Source organism: Giraffa tippelskirchi, chromosome 3, assembly GCF_054371585.1.
Source record: "Giraffa tippelskirchi isolate mGirTip1 chromosome 3, T2T-mGirTip1v1.2.pri, whole genome shotgun sequence".
NCBI lineage: Eukaryota > Metazoa > Chordata > Mammalia > Artiodactyla > Giraffidae > Giraffa > Giraffa tippelskirchi.
Window position 1 is genome coordinate 123,678,138 of NC_137277.1, and position 20,494 is coordinate 123,698,631.

A 20,494-nucleotide genomic window follows, 5' to 3' on the forward strand; every position below is an offset into this window, starting at 1 on the left:
AGAGAAGGCTTAAAGATTTCACAAAATGCCCATGATATAATGTTCTATAATGGAGGATATATAACTATGTACGGTATGATACCAATTCTGTTAAAAAAAAAAATCACACACACATACACATGGCTGGAAGGAGGAAGATGGAAGGAAATGCATCTAGGCAGTGGAATTATGAGTGATTTGACATTTTTCTTCATATTTAAATGAATTTTCCAATTTTTCTACAATAAGTATGTATTATTGTTATAACAGATTATCTATGTGCTTGCAATACTATATATTAAAGCATGGTTTGTTTTGAACTGGAAGCCATGTTTCTAGCACTACCCTCCTGCCCCCAATCCCTGCAGTGGAGGAACCTGGGGCGGGCTCTGAGTTAAGCAGCAGGGATGGAGCACACAGGCTTCCTGAGAGTCACTCATACACTAAGCCAGGTGTTCCAAAGCCTAGTTTCCTAGAGGCATTTGAAGCTCCATTTGACACATGGCAGAAGAACAAACGCATCGCCAGAGAAGATTCTGATACTTCCAGAGAGTCATAAAGAGTGGAATGGAGTCGGTTCTCATTGCCAGCATAAAGTCTGCGTCTTGGGGGTGATCAAATGCCCCGATACATCTCCTCAGCCAGCTCAGCTGCCCAAAGTCTTAGTGAGACATCCCCTTAAACCACACAAACATCTCTGTCTTAGTCAGCTTGGGCTGCCATACAAACACCACAGACTGTGTGGCTTAAAGTTTATCTTCTCACAGTTCTGGAGACCGGGAAGTCCAAGATCAAGGTGCTGGCAGGGTTTGAGCTCTGGTGAGACCTCTCTTCCTGGCTCAGTAGACACAGCTTCTTGCTGTGTCCTCACATGGCCTTCCTTCCAAGCGTGCATTTGGAGAGAGCAAGAGAGCTAGCTCTCTGCATCTCTTCTTTTAAAAAAAATATATATATATTTATCTATTTGGCTGTGCTGTGTCTTAGCTGTGGCACACATGACCTTTGTTGTCTTTGTGATGCATGGACTCCAGAGCTCAAGGGCTCAGTAGGTGAGGTGCACAGCTCAGCATGTTGGATCTTACTTCCCTGACCTAGGATTGAACCAGAGTCCTGTGCATTGGAAGGTGGGTTCTTAACCACTGGGAAGTCCTAGCATCTCCTTCTAAGGACATTAATCCTATTAAATTAGAGCCCCACCCTTATGACCTCATCTAAACTTGCAGCTATGGCTAAGTTTCTTCAATCGTGTCCTACTCTTTGAGACCCTACAGTCTATAGCCTGCCAGGCTCCTCTGTCCATGGGATTCTCCAGGCAAGAATACTGGAGTGGGTTGCAATTTCCTCCTCCAGGGGATCTTTCCAAACCGGGGACTAAACCCGCATCTCTTATGTCTCCTATATTGGCAGGTAGGTCCTTTACCAGTAGCAATACCTGGGGAGCCCCATCTAACTTTAGTTACCTCCTAAAGGGCCTCTCTCCAAACACAATCATATTGGGGTTAGGGCTTCAGCATATGAATTTGAGTGGGTTGGGGGTGTGGCTAATGAGGGTGGACTCAATTCACTACCTAGCAATCTTCTGAGAGTAAACTTTGGACAGAACCCAGTTTTGTTTTTCTCTTTTGGGTCAACCAACCAATGCCCTTGAACCTGCATGGACCAGTTCTTTAAAGAACATAATGGAAAGGACACAGGCTGATGTATTAGGTTGGCCAAAAGGTTCATTCGAGTTTTTCCATGGTCAGAAAAACCTGAATGAACCTTTTGGTCAACCCAATAGAACTAGGTGGAGAGTAGACAACAGTGATGGGGGGTACCGGGTGACATTTGGTGAGGGGGAGCACTTGTAAGGAAACCCTACTGGCTTTCTTAACAAACCACCATCCCATCCTACAAGGTTGGAAATGAAGGGAGAAATTTCAAGTGTGCAGAGATGGCTGGAATTTGGGACCTGAATATTTATCCTTCTCTCCAGAAATCTCTCCTTATTGATGACAACCACCATGATGGCCTAAAGGATGTCTGTTCTCTCTTATGAATCCCCCTTCTAAGGGTGTCATTGATTTTTTTCTTTTCAGTTCCCTGATGTATATGAACAACCAGAGGGGATCATCTCCCCAGAAGGAGGGTATTTCTTTATGCTCTCTTGGGCACCCAGAGGTGACTTATTCATCTCAGACTTAGTCATCGAGGACATTCCTTGGTTGACAACTCAGGGTATTTGCTCAATATTACCTCCTACAGTGCTAATGTTGGAAACGGAAATGGCTAGATGGCAGAGACTGATTTTACTTTAGAACAATTAGAAAAGTAACTGTGGAATAAGCCTGGGTCCTCAGAGATGCCTGTTACTGTGTCAGGTTCATTACCAACTTAGAATGGCAGATGGGCCAAGAAGAGGATTTATTGTCCTTGTGGCAGAATGATGATATGCTTCAAATTACCTGGCATTAGTCTAACACCTGAGCACAGTGCAGGCACTTCAAAAAATATTTGTTACTGTATACACGAATGAAATGGCCAGTCAGGGTCAAGCATGGCGATGCTTTCATCATCATCTCCATCAATAACAAGTTCATACTTACTGAGCATTTCTTATGACAGGGGTCCCCACCCCCTAGACCACAGGCTGGTATAGGAAGTGGGCCACATAGCAGGAGGTGAGTGAGCAAAGCTTCATCTGTATTCACAGCCCTGCCCTATCACTCACATTACCACCTGAGCTCTGTCTACTGTCAGATCAGTGGGGACATTAGATTCTTATAGAAATACAAACCCTACTGTGAATTGCAAATGCCAGGGATCTAGGTTGCATGCTCCTTATGAGAATCTAATGCCTGATGATCTGATTCTGCATTATGGTGAGTTGTATAATTATTTCACTATGTATCACAATGTAATAACAATAGAAACAAGTGTACAATAAATGTAGTGCTTTTGAATCACCCCAAAACCATCACTCCTCCTCCCCCTGCCTCATCTATGAAGAAATTGATTTCCATGAGACTGGTGCTTGATGCCAAAAAGGTTGAGGACTGCTGTCCTATGAGGCCAGAATATTTGAATGTGCTTTTGAAAAAGAAAGTCATTCACAAATCAAAGACCCACAGAAGTTATATAATCTAGTGTTCTCACCTAGGAACCCTAGGGCTGCCCAAAGTTATCTCAGAGGATGTGTGCAGTGATAGCCAGGAGGAAGTAGCATCCTTTCTATCTGTCTTCTATATTGGCAGTCTCAAAAAAGGGTATCATGAGAAAAAGTGTTCCACTGCTAAAATCTGAAGAGCATTGTTTCATTCAACACTCTCATTGAAAAAGATCAAGTACCAGAGTTAGAAACAGGCTTAGCAAAATGTTACACAGTTAGTAAATAACAGAGCTGAGACTAGAAACTCGGTCTCTAAGACAGTGCTCTTTCAATCTATAACCCTCTGCCTATGATAATACTGTAAAGGTAACAATGTACTGATCTTTGGATTTTATAAATTGGTGACTACAATAATAGAGGTTTTGTTGAGTCGTTGCTATGTTCTGGGTATTGCTAAGTACTTTGCAGGTATTTATTTAATTTTCTCAAGAATCCATAGAAGAAGATGCTGCTATTGCTGTCATTTAATAGATTCAGAAATTGAGTCAACAAGAGATGAAAGAACTTGCTTAAGGTCTCACAGTAGGAGTGTGATAAAGTCAGGATTTTACCTCAAACAATATAGCTTCAGAGTTCATCTCCTAACTAATGTATTATTCTGCATCTCCAGATTAAAAAGAATTCATACTGAAGCAACATGAATGGACTTAGAGGGCACTAGGCTAAGTGAAATAAGTTGGACAGAGAAAGACAAATACTGTATGCTATCACTCACATGTGGAAGCTTAAAAATATAACAAACTAGTGAATATAACAGACATAGCTAATGAACTAGTGGTTGCCAGTGGGGAGAGGGGAAAGAGAGGCAATTTAGGAGTGGGGAGGGGGCGGCACAAACTATTTGGAATAAAATAGGCTCAAAGATGTATTGTAAAACATGGTGAATATGGCAAATATTTTATAATAACTGTAAATGGAAACTAATCTTTAAAAATTGTTTAAAATTTTTAAAAAGAATTCATATCAAAGCAAAGATGCACAACATTAGTCCTTAGCCTTTTCTGTCTGCTCAACAATTCCTTTTTGCTTGTCACCTTATTTCCCAACCTTTAATAAATGAAAATTATAGGATCTTCAATGGATTCATTGCAATCTCTGCAGGGATGAATTAGCAGTGAAAGAAATTATTTCTACTTTATAGATAAGATGCCTCACAGGCTTGTAGGCCTCAGAGGCTTGTAGGCACAACTCACCATTTCTTATGCAGAAAATGCAGATAAAGTGGGAAATTATATTGGTTTGAGTCCCTAAGCTTGGTTCACCTGACAGTGTGAGCTGCCTAAGAGTAGAACAAAACAGTTGCATGTGTTTGTGTGGTGGGAGGAGGTGAAGTGAGGGTTGGTTGTTGAGAGATGAGGCTAGAGAGGTATTCAGGGGAGGTGGCCTCAGTGGCCTGGAAACTCTACAGTTGCTGTGCGTTACACAGAGGCCACCGAAGAGCTTTAAGAGAGTGAGTGAACAACAGTTAGCATTGTGTTTTGGAAATATCACTTTCCATGGTAAAGATTGGGATGTAAATTGGGGCAGCCACTATGGAAAACAGTATGGAGGTTCCTCAGAAAAGTAAAAATAGCACTACCATATGATCCAGCAATCCCACTCCTGGGCATATATCCAGACAAAGCTATAATTCAAAAAGACATGTGCACCCTTATGTTTATAACAGCACTATTTACAATAGCCAAGACATGGAATCAATCTAAATGTTCATCGACAGATGAATGGATAAAGAAGATATCCTTTATCTTCTCTGGATATCCAATATATCCACATATATTATATATATAAATTCCACATATAAACAATGGAATACACTCAGCTATAAAAATAATGAAATAAGGCCATCTGCAGCAACATAGATGGACCTAGAGGTTATTATACTAAGTGAAGAAAGTCAGAAAGACAAATACCATATGATATTACTTAGTGGAATCTAATATACAACACAAATGAACATATTTATGAAACAGACTCACAGACAGAGAGAACAAAACATTAGGCAGACTCATTCTGGGGGAGCAGGAGGGGTGGGGGAATGATGGACTGGGAGTTTGGGACTAGCAGTTGCAAGCTATTATATATATTGAATAGAACGGATAAACAAGGTCTTACTATATATAGCACAGGGAAATATATTCAATAACCTGTGATGAGCCATAATGAAAAAGAATATGAAAAAGAATGTATATATGCATAACTGAATCACTTTGTTGTAGAACAGAAATTATTTTTATTTTATTAAAAAAAATTTGTACAGTAGAAATTAAATACAACATTGTAAATCAACTATACATCAATAAAATTTTTAAAAAAGACAATTGGAGTTGGCTAATCTTGAAAACAGCATAGGAGAGTGGGGGTCAGGGAGTCAAGTTAGGAAGCTGATACAGCTTTCCAAGAGAGAGACACTGATGCTATTTGAGCAATGACAGAGGTGACTGACCACATTTGTATGCAGTCCCCATGCCTTGAGCTTTCTACATCTCAGTGATGAAAAATACTGTCTAGCATCCCTTAAGCTCTCAGGAAACCCTCCAGTGTTGATTGGCTATAACGGTGGTTGAAGGCTCATGGTGTATGGATGCTTGATTGGAGATTTCAAACTAACTAACCTCTATCCCTGGGGGCAGCAAAGGATGAAAATTAACATATATAGTTATTACATTGTTGAGACCATATAATTGAAAAGTGAAGTACACAGCTAACAACAGGACTGAGTAATGGGAGAGTGAAGGACAGGGAAGGTGAGTTGGAAGAGATGCTTACCCTTTGGAATTATTCCGTCTAGAAGGAAGATGAAAGGATAACAGTGGACAGGCATTGCCTGTTCAGGTGAGGCCAAGTAAGACAAAGGATCTAAGGGCAGGTCAATAAGAGTGACAAACGTCCTCAAGTTGGCCAGTGGTAAGATGGACTGGTCGGGAGTAAACTTAGCTTTTAATTCATTTCGCAGCCATGTGCCAGGCTCTGTGGAAATATATCAATGAACAAAAGAGATGAAAACATCCCTCGCCGTGGAGGTTTTACATTTTTGGAAATATTGTTAGAGAAGGTGGGTAGGACTTGAGCCGGCTTCAGAAGGAAGCAGAGCCTTGAATGACAGAGAGCAGACAACATCAGAGAGGGGAACAGTTACTATGAAACTCAGACACAGGAAACACTTACATGGGAGATAACAAGAGGAGGCTTGGGGAGTGGCCAAGGTGACTTTGTACTTGGGGGTGGGAACATCGGGAAATCAAATTGGAGGATGAGGTTAGGGCTGGGCTTGAAAACTTGGCAGGGGAGACTGGACTTTATCCTGTAAACATCACAGAGCCCTGGGGATGGGGGTGGAGCTTCAAGTCGAAAGGAGGAGGCAGTAGAGATAGCAGAGCAGATGGTGGGGCTGAAATCTGTGGCCATTTCAGAAATTAATTATTTCTCTCTCTCTGTCTTGTCATTTTCTCCACCTTCTGAGTTTTAAAGATATCTAAAATGTTGTAATTATGTCTGAACACATAAGAAGAGTAGAACCAGGTGGAAACAACATACAGATCCACTGAAATTATTATGTAAATGACTTAGCAATAATCTAGCCAGTGTTCCCAGAGTGAACACTTAACCATTCTTAAACTGGCTACTTAAATATATTGTGATCTTAAGAATAAATCTAGGAGATTGATGTGCTTGGGTGAAGTGGGTCCCTGGGCAGGGTCATCTGGATATAGTTCCTCTGTTGGAAGTCCCTCATGGAGAATTTAATTTTAAATGAGTGATAATAAAGTGGAGAATTAAGATTCAATGAGAGGGAGGGAAAATGGATAAAGACTTCAAATGCTTCTCTCTCTCTCATGCATACCATACACTTTACAGAATCTTTTATCATTTTGACACTTGCCATTTATAGCCCCAGTGTCTTCTCCCAGATTTATTTTACCGTTGAGGAGAAATAAAGCTGCTTATGCAATTCTCTAGCTTGCTCTGCAAAGAGCAGTGTCCCTGTGAAGATTTCAAGAGTCCGTCATCTCTGGAACTTCTCAGAACAAAGGTGAGCATCATCTTCACCTTGAAAAGGAATATGGGAGCCTTTCCTTGATCAACCCAGAGGTACCCAAGCTGATGGTACAAATAATCATGGGATGACTATGGAAACTCAAAGCTTGGGCACAGAATCCCTCAGTGATTTGGGGGAGTCTCCAGATGTGCCTTGCTTGTGCTCATGTCCTTCTTCTGCTGCTGGTAAATGTGCAAGAATGCATTCTGCTTGGCACACCGGTCCTTGAACCCTTAATCACCTGTGTCTTCAGATGACAATGCCACAGGGTGAACCCTTACATCTTACTATGGAGACCCTGGAGCATCACTGCTAGTATCCAGTCTCACAAAGTCCTTATGTCTTTCAACTTTGAACTCTTCTGTTCACAGAGCTCAATAACAGGCCGTCAGAAATAGGCAGAAGTGTGTATATTGCAGATGTGCTTTAGTATCGAAGGACTGAAAATAAATTGATTTCCCATCGAGAAAAGAAATTGACTGAATATATCCTGATATATTCATACTGTGAAATTATAGGCAGACATTAGAGATAATGAACTAGAACTATTTCAGAAGACTTGAAAGGATTGAGTTGCAAATAAAAGAGGAAGAAATGTGTATGAAATTTGATCCCATTTTTGTACAAAATAGAACCTGTGCAATAGTGTAACCTGTACAAATAGTGTGTATTTGTACAGGTTACATTGTACAGTGTATTATACATTATTTGTACAATAATGTACATTGTCAGTCTGTATGTTTTAGTATATGTGCATATGTAAAAAAGTTGTTTAATAGGGCATTTATAAGACTGCATTAATATTAAGGAACAAGACATAACTTAGGTTGTTATAAAGGTATCAAATACCTCTTTTGCCTTAACATCTTTTTCAGTCCACCTATAAAAAAATTTATTAAAAAATTTGAGAAATGTGGAAAAGTACACATAACATACAGTTTATCATCTTGACCATTTCTGAGTGTATAGTTCAGTGGCACCATGTATATTCACCTTGTTGTGAATATATTAATACATCGTCACCATCCATCTCCAGAAAGCTCACATCTTTCCAACTGACACTCCAAACCTATTAACCAATAACTCACTGTTTATTCTCCGCCAGCTCTGGTAACCACCATTCTACTTTCTGCCTATGAATTTGACCACTGTAGGTACCATATACAAGTAGAATCATACAGCATTTGTCCTTTTGTGATTGGTTTATTTCATTTAGCACGCCCTCAAGTGTCATCCATGTTGTAGCTGCTGCTGCTAAGTCGCTTCAGTCATGTCCGACTCTGTGCGACCCCATAGACAGCAGCCCACCAGGCTCCCCCATCCCTGGGATTCTCCAGGCAAGAACACCGGAGTGGGTTGCCATTTCCTTCTCCAATGCATGAAAGTGAAAAGTGAAAGTGAAGTTGCTCAGTCGTGTCCAAATCTTCGCGACCCCATGGGCTGCAGCCTACCAGGCTCCTCCATCCATGGGATTTTCCAGGCAAGAGTACTGGAGTGGGTTGCCATTGACTTCTCCACATATTGTAGCATGTGTCAGAATTTCTTTCCTTTTTCAGGCCAAACAATATTCTATTATCTGTATCAAGCATACTTTCTTTATCCATTTGTCTGTTAATCATCACATGGGTTGCTTCTATCTTTTGGCTATAGCAAATAGTGCTGTTCTGAACATTGGTATACCAACACCTGTTTGAGACACTACTTTCAGTTCTTTTGGGTGTATACCCAGTAGTGTTGCTAGCTGCTGCTGCTGCTGCTAAGTCTCTTCAGTCGTGTCCAACTCTGTGCGACCCCATAGACGGCAGCCCACCAGGCTCCCCCATCCCTGGGATTCTCCAGGCAAGAACACTGGAGTGGGTTGCCATTTCCTTCTCCAATGCATGAAAGTGAAAAGTGAAAGTGAAGTCGCTCAGTCGTGTCCAACTCTTTGGGACCCCATGGACTGCAGCCTACCAGGCTTCTCTGTCCATGGGATTTTCCAGGCAAGAGTACTGGAGTGGGGTGCCATTGCCTTCTCCAGTATTGTTAGATCATATGATAATTTTAGTTTTAACTTATTGAGAAACTGCCCCACTGTTTTCCATAGAGACTATCCTATTTTATGTTTCCTCTTATAGTACACAAGGTGGTTTCCAATTTCGTCAAATCCTTGCCAACACTTACTTGTTTTTGTTTTCATTTTTGTTTTTGATAGTAGCCATCCTAATGGCTGTGAGTATCTCATTATGATTTTGACTTGCATTTCCCTAATATTTAGTGATGCTAAGTATCTTTACATATACTTATTGGCCACTTGTTTATCTTCTTTGCTGAAATGCCTATTCAAGCCCTTTGTCCTTTTTTTCATCTGTTTGTGTGTTTTGTTGTAGCGGTTGAGTTGTAGGAGTTTTTCATATACTCTGGATATTAACTCCTTATCAGATATATGATTTTTAAATATTTTCTTTCATTTTGTGGGCCACCTTTTTACTCCCTAGATTACCTTTCGTTGCACAAATGACTTTACTTTTGATATAGGCCCATTTGTTTATTTTATTCTTTTGTTTCCTGTGCACTGGTTCACCTTTTATGCCAAACTCTGCTGGAACTACTGGCTTCAGTAGACATCACTTGACAGCACCTCACTTCAACTCCCCTTCTCCCACTCCAGATCTCTGGTGCTGGCTGGATGCACCCAGCATTCACACCTGCCTACACAACCTGCAGGTTCCAAGTGGTTAACACTCATGTGGCAAACCTTGACCAACAGGGCTTGGATGTGGTGGATTAATCCTCTCCTCTTTCTCTCCTGAGATGGGCAATTCTGAGGTGCATTTTGTTGAACTCCTCAGGTGTCTGCGGTCAGTCAAAAAATGACCTGCCCAAAGAGATCCATGTCAAATCTCTAGATCCCTATGAATGTTAGCTTGTTTGGAAAAAGGGTCATTGCAGGTGTGATTAAATTATGGATCTTGAGATTATCTTGGTTTATCTGAGTGGGCTCTAATTTCAATGATAAGTGTCTTTTTCAGAGCATGGCAGAGGCACACTTGAGACAGAAGAAAAGACAGATACAGGGGAGAAGGTGATGTGAAGACAGAGCAGAGGGAGGTGTGGCCACAAGCCAAGGAATTCCAACAACCCCAGAGGCTGGGACAAGCAACGAAAGATTCTTCTCTAGAAGCTTCAGAGGGAGAATGGCTCTGCTGACACCTTGATCTCAGATTTTTACCCCATGAAACTGTGAAAAAATACACTTCTATTGTTTGAAGCTGGTAAGTTTGTGGTGATTTGTTACTGCAGCCGACAAAGCTAACAGTCTCCTGGGGGGATCTAGCCCTAGTTGCCCACAGTTAGGGCAAGCTTAATAAGTGAAGGACTGGCTTTCTTTCCTTCTTGGTCTCATTCATTCCTGGTCACCATTTCTGTTTGCTAGGATCATTTCCCAGAATACATTTTATGCATGTAAACCCTGGTCTCAGTCTCTGCTTTCTGGGGAAAATCTAGGTGAAAAAAGTTAATTGCAGCAGTGACCCTAGAAAGCAGAAACTCAGCTGACATTGTGGATTGGTTCACTCACTGATCGGACAGTGATAAGAACCCCGTTGCTGGTGGAAAGTAGACTGGTAACAACTGCTGGCATCTGGCACACTGGTGATGGGTTTGGGACCCCTGATGACATGGGAGATGCAAGGACAGTCCCAATAAGTTGCCAAGGATAACTGATTTTTTTTCTTGTACCTTCTATACCAGGTAAGAGACATTATACTTGTACCTCTTTCAATTCTGGAGGTTATATTGAACACATTTGGGAATACTGCTCTTGTCCTTTGATTGGGTCACTCAGAATCCTGTCTGTTTTGAGAAGATTCTGCAGCCTGTCTTGGCTTTGGGGCAGGCTGTTCTGCCACTTGAGTCATAAAACTTGGCAAATCCAACAGTATGAGAAGTATCTACAGTATAGATAAGAATGCTGTGTGGAGTCCTTGGAAAACTCTTATAGGAAAATCACAGCATAGAACCCTAGGGATGTAGTGCAGTCACACCTTCTGCAGCAGAGAATAACTCACCATTTAAAAAGCAAATGTATGCTACTTTGATTCCTGTTAGGCCCTAGTGGACACTGACCATCTGCCATGAACCATCAAGGGACTATGTGACTTCAGCTGCCAATCAAAAGTTTGGCATTATGGCCTGCACTAAATCCTATGATTAGACAGGCATAATAGCAGGTACTTGTCCAGGAAGGACGGTAGATTTTTGAACTGCATATGAATAGGCACTGAGGGCACAAGTAAGTGACATGAACAGGCAGCCCTGACTCCCATGTCACCTGCCTCTGTGGTACCATTGCCTCCTCCTCAACTTAATACAGGCAGCCTTGTGGTTGGGAGAGAGGGAGTTATGACCAACTGACATAGGAGGAAAAAACTTGGAGATTGTTCACAGATGGATAAGTTCAGTATGTTGATGGATCCCTCTGCACTACAGCCCCACCCAAAGGGGCCCTGTGGAATGGTGAGAAGAAAAATCCTGTTTGCAGGAAGAGCTGCAGCTGTGCATTGATGATTTAATTTACATGGGGGCAGAGATAATCTGAGATATATCTTATACATAGACTGCTGGCAGGGGTAAGTGGCTTGGTTGAGTGGCTAGGGGTCTGAGGAACAAGACTGAAAGATGAGAGTCAAGGAAGTTAGGAGATGAGGCATTTGTGTCCATGAAAGTGGGCATGGTGTGTAAGATTTTTGTGTCTCATGTTAATTCTTACCAGAGAGTATTCACCACAGAGGAGAGCCCTTTTGTGTAGATAACAGTCAGCTTCTCTCCTTGGTCACCAAGGTCTTATTCAATGGTCTCTTGAGTGCCATAGGAACCAAGATAAAGGCTATATAACGCGTCCATCACCTGGAGCTTCTTCTTATCAAGGCTGACCAAGTTATTGCCACTGATGAGTGCCTAGATTTCCAGCCAAAGTAATCATAGAGAAGCTCTTGATGGGATAACATCACTCAATGAGACCAATAAGTCACCTAGTGGTGGGTGAATTTCTTCTGATTTTTCACCCTGGTACGGCAGTAGTTTGTTCTTACAAGAAGTGACATCTACTCTGGATATGAAATTATGATCCCAGGCTGTCAGCATCACCAACCAAGGGTCTACAGAATGCCTGATTTACCAACATAGAGCCTACAGTACATTGCCTCAGATCCATTTTATAGTGAAAGATGTATGCCATTTATAGTGAAAGATGGATGCATGGTTATAGGAATCACTGGTTCTATCATACAGCACTTCACCTGGAGGTTGACAGCTAAGAAGGATGAAGGATTTAGTAAAGATTCCTGTAAGATGTTCTCTTGGGAACAACACTCAGTGGTGTTGGAATGTAACTTTCATGATATGTTACATGCACTGAATCATGGCCAGAATATGGTTTGTGTCCATAATAGCTAGAATATACGGGTCCTGGTACCAAGGGGTGAAAGATGAGCTACTCTCACCATTACTCCCAGGAATCTACTTGAGGAATTTGCACTTTGCACACTGAGACCTTCTACATGGTCAGATTGGAGCTTACAAGGGGATGGAGTAGCACAGGGGTTGAGAGGCATGTTTACTCTACTGGATTTGAAGTTATAACTACTGCCTAGTCATTTTAGATTTCTTGAGCAGGTGGACTGTAAAGAGCTGCATTGGTGAGGATAACGGACCCTATAAGGAGCTAGAACTGCTGATCACCAATGGAGTAAGAAAGGAACCTATCTGGAACCCATGGAACACTTGCACTTCATGTCAAGTGGTAAGTAGAAATCGGCCATCACAGCAACCATGACTACATAAGGGTAAGAGAACTGAGACCCCAACGCTGCAGAGGTGAGGGGTGAAAAGTTTGGCCAGGATGAGGGAAGTCTGGAATGAGCATGGGGAAAAGAAACAAGGCACATCAACAATGGCATTGGGACCGTGTACAGCTGGGGGGACTGTAGCTTGGTCTACAAACTCTCCTGTCTCTTTTGTAGAGACTGCTGCTGGCCACCACATTAAAGCAAAACAAACTCATAAATACAGAGGACAAACCAGTGGTTGTAGAGGTGGGGGGTGTGTGGCAGGGGGACAGATGAAATGGGTGAAAGGGATTAAGAGGTACAAACTTCCCATTGTAAAATAAATGAGTCTCACGGATGTAATGTACACATAGGGAATATAATCAATAATACTGTAACCATTTTGTATGGTGAAGGATGGTAACTGGACTTATTGTTGTGAAAATTTCATAGTGAATAAAAATATTGAGTCACTATGTTGTATATCTGAAACTAATATAATATTATAAGTGAAGTGTAACAATGAAAAAAGAAAGACTGTGACTGAATAGACTCCAGGAAGGGCTTGAGTGAGTACAAGTAGTGTAAGGAGTGAAATATATTAGTCACCTCTCATGCCTCATGCCTTGTATCCCTTCAGCCTAACTTTTACCATGTCCATTGCTGCAGTGACCAGCTTCGTGCAGGTATGACCTTCCAGCATCTTCCCTGAGCTGAACCTCATTTCTCACTTTCTGCCTGGGGCCCTCTCTGAAGTCACTTGATGAAATGGCTGCTAAACCAGCCTGGCAGCTGCTCACTTGTGCACAATCTAGAAATAAGAGGAAATTAATACTCAGGGGGCAATCCTTGACCAATGAGAGACAGAAATTAGTGCATAAATAAGTGCTTCCATCTTCCCTTCCCACAGGTGGACATTTCTGAGTTGTACTCCAACACCTCCTTAGCAGGTCCCTGGGAGATTGAGTCCTAGTTGCTCATGGCCATGATCAGTTCAATAAAGAGCACTTATATTGACTTTCTTTCTTCCTTGCTTTGCTCTTTCCAGCTCTTCATTCCTGTTCCCTGGGTCACTGCCTCAAATAAACTACTTGTTTGTCAATCCTTGTCTCAGGCTCTGCTTTCTGGCTAAGACACAAGGGTTAATTGGGGAAAATGGAGATGGGTATGGGCTGCTGATTGGGGTGAGGACAGAGGTGGGGAAAGGTGTCCACAGGAAAAACGACCATTTATGTAAGATCCCATTTTTAAAAAATAAATAATATATAAAATAAACTAATAAAATAATATATAAAATAAATTTTATAAAATAAACATTCTATTACATTTTTATATTTTAAAGTATTATATCTTTATAAGTTGTTGGAATTATCTACAATGAATGTGTGATAGTTACATATTGTAATCAAATGACACTGTAAGGAGACGGGTATGTGTGGTGGGAAAAAAAAGTAGGTCTTGAAGCCAAGATGGGATTTCTCTGTCCAAATATCTGTGCATAAAACTCTCCCTCCTTCCTGAAGCCAGGAAACAAATCCTCTGTATATATCAACTCAAGGCAAATAGAAATGCCAAGGCACAATGGGACCCCACTAGTTCTACAGCAGAGGGTGAACTCTGATTTGAGCTCAACTGGGATTCTTGCTATACATACACAGATGAATGAAACCCCAGCTTGCAGGGAAAAAAAATCCTGCTCGTTGATATTTGATATTTTCTCAAAATTTTCACTTATGCTAGGCAGCAAAGAAAGCTAAAAGGCTTATAGATTACAAAGGATGAGCTGAACCCTCTGAAAAATGATGCCTTCTATTTATTATTTTCTTTCTTTCTTTAGCCAAAGGTCACCACCTGGAGGTCCTAACACCATCTGATGCTAAAGGTCTCCAGGCGGCCCACAGCTTCAAGTCTCTTATTTAAATAAAACTGTCTTCAGCACAGTTTGGCTTAGTTCATCAGCAAACCAGGCCCCAGGTTAAAACACAGGCAGGACACGAGGCTGTGCTTTTGGGAGGTGGATGAAGCTGGGGAACTCTTCTTTCGGACTAGAAATTGGATTTTGGAAGATAGAGGAAAGTTTCTAATTTAAAGAGTGGGTTGTCATGCCTCTGACAGAGGAAACCTTCTGGGTAGAAGATTCTAAGTACGAAAGATTTTTAAATATGACCTAGAAAAAAGAAGGTTGGTGAAATCAGATCTCAAATCCCGGGTTGACAGCAGCTTTATATTATTAAATCCTGACTTTAGAGGGGAAGGAAATTTCCCACTGGAAAAAAACAGAATCAGAGCTGATACTTGGCACTGGACTCGACAATCAAGGAGAGAGAAAAGACATCTCTCTGTAAACATCAGTTTAGGGATTTAAAGGCCGCAGGAGCATCATTTTTTCAGCCTCTAGATCAAAGTTTCCACCCCTCAGTGGCTATTAAACAAACCTGCAAGCATTATCATTCTTTACTGAAAACTGTAATTTACAAGTCAAGCCTATCAGGTTTCACTGCTGTTTTTCTTTTGTCCACATTCGAATTTTCCTTAAACCTCACATTCACTGCCATCCTCATCCAGCTCCCATTCTCCTTTTCCTTGCCTTAAGTAGGGTCCCCATGGGATTGAAGACCTGATGATCTGAGGTGAAGCTGCTGTAATAATGATATAAATAAAGTGTACAATAAATGTAGTGAACTTGGTAGTTCCCTGGTGGTCTAGTGGTTAAGAATCTGTCTGCCGGTGTAGTGGACATGGATTCAATCCTTTGCTGGGGAAGATCCCACACATCAAGGAGCAACTACACCCACAAGCTGCAACTACTGAGGCCATGTGCTGAAACTACTGAAGCCACTGCAGTGAGAAGCCATCGCAATGAGAAGCCCGAGCTCCGCAGCTAGAGAGTAGCCCCTGCTTGCTGCAACAGCGTAAACCCCAGGGCAGCAATGAAGAACCAGCACAGCCAGAAAAAAAAAAAAAAATGTAACGCACTTGAATCATCCCAAAACCATCCCCCTACCTCATTCCATGGAAAACCGTCTTCCACTGATGCCATGGTCCCTGATGCCAAAGATGTTGCGGATCGCTGCCCCTTAAGGTTTCCTTTACTTTGTCAAGAGAATGTTCTCAAGGGCATGGGGCTTCTTGGAGATGTTCTGAAGTTACGTGCTTGAATGTCTTGCAATTGCCCTTAAGAGAAATTTTTCCTCCAATCTCCCCTGGCTACCTCTGGGAGTCCATTACACATCTGGGATAAGCTGGCCACCCAGGCAGAAGGCACAAGAGGCCTCAATTTGCATAATATTTAAATGTCATGTCCATATTCGTGTGCCCTAGGAGCCCTGTGGTGGTGTTGAAGACGTTCTCTATCTTGGTCAGCATGGTGGCTACCAGATCTATAATACATAAAAATTAATCAGCTTTGTACACTTGGTTGTGTATATACTGCAGTTTACAAGTAATTTAAAAAATGCCTTCAATATGTGCACAGATAAAACCTCACACTCTCCTTCTTATTCCAAGGACATTGAAATACGCACTAGAAGCCACGGCTATTTTAGAGGAAGCCAAATATCTCTAAGATAATATACATTTTGAATCAACAGCAGCTTTGGTTCATACTTGCATCTTGTAACTGCAAAAAGATTTCTTTTCTTGGGAGAAACATCAGAATTCAGAGAAGAAATGGACCTTTCATGGCATGGCATTATGATGGGAGGCAGTTGTCTGAAGTTAGTTGATTGGTTTCTTTTTCTTTTTAAGGTGACATTTGATTTATACTTGACAGTACCCAGGAATGCAGGTTAGTTTCAAAACTGAAAATCCTCAGTTCTTGAGTGAGTTGTGGACAGCTCCTGGATTCAGGATCCTTCTCCAGGAGACTACCTTGGACAGCCTGTACGACTGTGTTGCTGGTGGCTCTTGGCTAGAGCCAGTGGGCTGGAAAGGGACCATCCCTGATGTTGTTCCACTGGGCAGAGGTCCCAGACACTCATTTTGTATGTGGCTTCTGCTTCTCCGACACTGGGTTCTTGGAGACAAGACACTCTGCAAACCACAGGCCAGGTGTCTGTTTATAACTTGGAATTTTCTGTTTTTATTCTATGAAATCAGCCACTCTCTGGGCAATCTGAGCAAGCTTTTTACTTATCTGGGCTTCCTTTTTCTTGTCTGTAAAATGAAGGAGTTGGTCAGACCCAGTGGATGATAGCCCTCGAGGCGAGGGAGACTGTAAGATTTAACCAGAACAGAAAGCAGGTGCTGTAGCAGACGTTTTTCAAGGCTCTGGCTTAAAGAATGCAGATAAGTCTGCAAGGGAGCAGGACCCTGTGGTGCCTTCCCAGGGACAGACCTCTCTCCCATATCCTCTCCTGTAGCATACCTCCATATTTCTTGAGTTTTTCATAGGTTCAAAACAACCACCAAATGGAAGAAATTAATTACTTGATGATGAGCACGTAGCTCCCAGACGTACTGGCGCCTAAGGATTGATCATATTAACTACCCTGCTACCTCAACATCAACCAATCAGAGAATTGTGCACGAGTTAATCACATAACCTGAGACCCACGCCTTTTCTTTTAAAGACCTTGCCTTTAAAGAGGTTTTGCTGAAACTCTTCAAGGATTTGGGGGTGTTTGGGGACATGAGCCACCTCTTCTTGCATGGAACTGCAATAAACCATTCTCTGCTCTAAACTCCCACATTTCTGTATTGTTTGGGCTCACTGTGTATTGTGCACATGACAAATTTGTATTCTGTAACAAGTCCTTAGGTTTTTTAAGTCATGGAGGACATGTTTTTAAAAACACATGCCTGTACTCACAGACATAGAGAAGAGACCTGTGATTGCTAAGAAGAGGGGGTGTGGGAGAAATGGATGGGGAGTTTGGGATTAGTGGACAAAAATTATTCTATATACTGTAGGATGGATAAACAAAACAAGGCCCTATTGTACAGCACAGAGAATTATAGTCAATACCCTGTGATAAACCATAATGGAAAAGAATGTGAAAAAATGTGTATATATATATAAAACTGAATCACTTTGTTGAGAGCAGAAATTAACTAAATCAAGTATACTTTGATAAAATAAATTAAAAAACACATGTCCATAAATTCAGAGAAAACCCTAATTTGAAAAGATACATGCATCCCAATGTTCATAGTAGCAATATTTACAACAGCCAAGCCATGCAAGCAACCTAAATCAACAGATGAATGGATAAAGACGATGTGGCACATCTTCGCAGCAACACGGATGGACCTAGAGTTTATTTTACTAAGTGAAGTAAGTCAGACAGAGAAAGATGTATCATACGATATCACTTATATATGGACCCTAACAAAATGATACAAATGAACTTATTTCCAAAACAGAAACAAACTCAGGAACACAGAAAACAAACTTATGGTTATCAAAGGGGAAAGAAGGGGGAGTAATAAATTAGGAGTTTATTCTAATTTTAGTGATTAAAAGATTCACACAACTATATTAAAATAAATAAACAATAAGGATCTACCATATAGCACAGGGAACTATATTCAGTATCTTGTAATAATCTATAATGGAAAAGAATCTGAAAAAGAATATATGTATATATATATGTATATGTATAAAACTGAATCTCTTCTATATACTAGAAACTAACACAATGCTGAAAAATATCTATACTTTAATTAAACAACAAAAACAAAAAATGCCTGGTGAAACAGTCTTTGTCCTCCATCTCACTGAGTGACATTCAGAATGCACTAGCCTTGCAATTAAGCATTTTGATTATGTTCTATAATCTGTCCATTCCTCCCTGTTCACGCCACCTCAAGTCATCCCTAAACATTCCCTGTTAGGATTGATGAAACTATCATTCAGTTATTATTATTTTTAGCCTTTGTCTTTTGAAATAATTTTCATTACAAGATATTGCAAAAAGAATACAGAAAGTTCCTGTTTATCTTTCACCCAACTTCCCCCAAAGACAGCATCTGACATAACCATCTTCATTGGTCATTATTTCATAATATGATTTACATCATCCCTACTCCTTAACCTCAATCTGTCTTGGGATCTGAAAGAGCCTAATATCAAACAGCAGCATATTTGCAATAAAAGAGTGAGGATCTGAGACAAAAACTAGTTTCCTGGTTCCTAATTCAGAGCTTATGTGTCTTTATGTGATCCGGCTTCACAAGGAGGTTAAAAACAAATCCTCAAATGAAAACCGATGGTTTATTTATTTAAAGTAGATGCAGTGAATAACTCAGGAATTCATGCTTTTGCTTATTAGTCTCCTTTGCAGTGGAGATGGTTGGATAAATCAACTTATTTCTCTCCCTACGCACCTCTTTCCAACATGCAAGGAAAATGAGATAAGCTGGAGAAGGCAGTGAGGTGTGATAGGAAGAGGACATCCCTGAGACTTGGGAAGCAGAAGATTTAGTCCTGGCTCTGCTGATGGGTCAAACTTGGTAAGTAATTTTCTGAGCCTTCATTTTCTTGTTTGTAAAATGAGGGAGGATACCTGGGTGGAGGTACCCTCAGAGGCTCAAGCTGTATGTCTATGAGAATAGGCATGGTAAGTTGGGTTCCCTAAGTATCTGACTTAGAGAAGGGGGTTAACTTGCAGGGTGTTGGTTAAGGAGAAACTGCGGGAGCAATGTCATAGAAGAAGGAGGCAGAGGGAGAAGGTGAAGCCAAATGAAAGACTTAGCCAATTGCCTGGAGAGCTCTGGAGCTGGAATGCCCTTGGCATAGTGTCAGTAAGGGTGAAAGGGCTGGGTGCTTATACGCCACGCCCACCAGGTGGGCTGTCCCAAGACAGGCTGGCACTCTCTGCAGCTTGAGGCAACTCTCCCCAGTGACATTCTTAACATCTGGGTAGTAAAGTCTTCACTGAAGGGTCCTAGGTGGGCTCACCACTATGGCCACCACAATGTGAAAGCATTTGTTGTTGTTTCTGTTGTTTAGTTGCTAAGTCATGTCTGACTCTTTTGCAGCCTCATGAAGTGTAGCCTGCCAGGCTTCTCTGTCCATAGGATATCCTAGGCAGGAATACTAGAGTGGTTGCCATTTCCTTCGCCAGGGGATCTTATCAACCCAGGGGTTGAACCTGGGTCTCCTGCATTGGCAGGTGTATTCTTTACCATTGAGCCACCTGGGAAGCCCTGTGAAAGCACAGGTTGCTATTAATTAATACTATCCTAGGAATGATAGGATGTTAACATACATAGGGATATTAGAAATCATGCAACTTGGGGCTCATCTCGTGGCTCAGTGGTGAAGAGTCTGCCTGCCAATGCAGGGGACACAGGTTCGATCCCTGATCCGGGAAGATCCCACATGCCACAGAACAACTAAGCTCTTGTGCCACAATTATTGAGCCTGTGCTCTTCAACAAGAGAAGCCACCACAACGAGAAGCCTGTGCACCATAACTAGTGAGTAGCCCCGCTTGCCACAACTAAAGAAAAGCCCTCACAGCAACAAAGACCCAGGACAGCCATAAATAAATAAATAAATAAACAAAACAAGAAAAGAAAT

At 41.4% G+C, this 20,494-nt stretch overlaps 1 protein-coding gene and 1 long non-coding RNA gene across 3 annotated transcripts in view; one reads left to right on the forward strand and one right to left on the reverse strand.

The window, feature by feature from the left end:
* The window catches only part of LOC145541792 (uncharacterized), a 284,540-nt gene that overhangs the window by 32,374 nt on the left and 231,672 nt on the right, over nt 1–20,494 (reverse strand). Inside the window, exon 6 of one of the 2 annotated variants that reach the window (XM_081579254.1) lies at nt 13,623–13,781. The exons of the other annotated variant lie outside the window; for it this stretch is intronic. The gene's annotated coding sequence lies outside the window, so the exon portion shown is untranslated. The remainder of the gene's footprint in view (nt 1–13,622; nt 13,782–20,494) is intronic. 2 annotated transcript variants of the gene reach the window in all.
* Nucleotides 1,009–20,493, forward strand: LOC145541794 (uncharacterized). Its single transcript, XR_014079291.1, has 5 exons — nt 1,009–1,103; nt 10,175–10,417; nt 12,819–12,945; nt 19,316–19,423; nt 19,952–20,493. It is a non-coding gene; the product is annotated as an uncharacterized LOC145541794 (long non-coding RNA).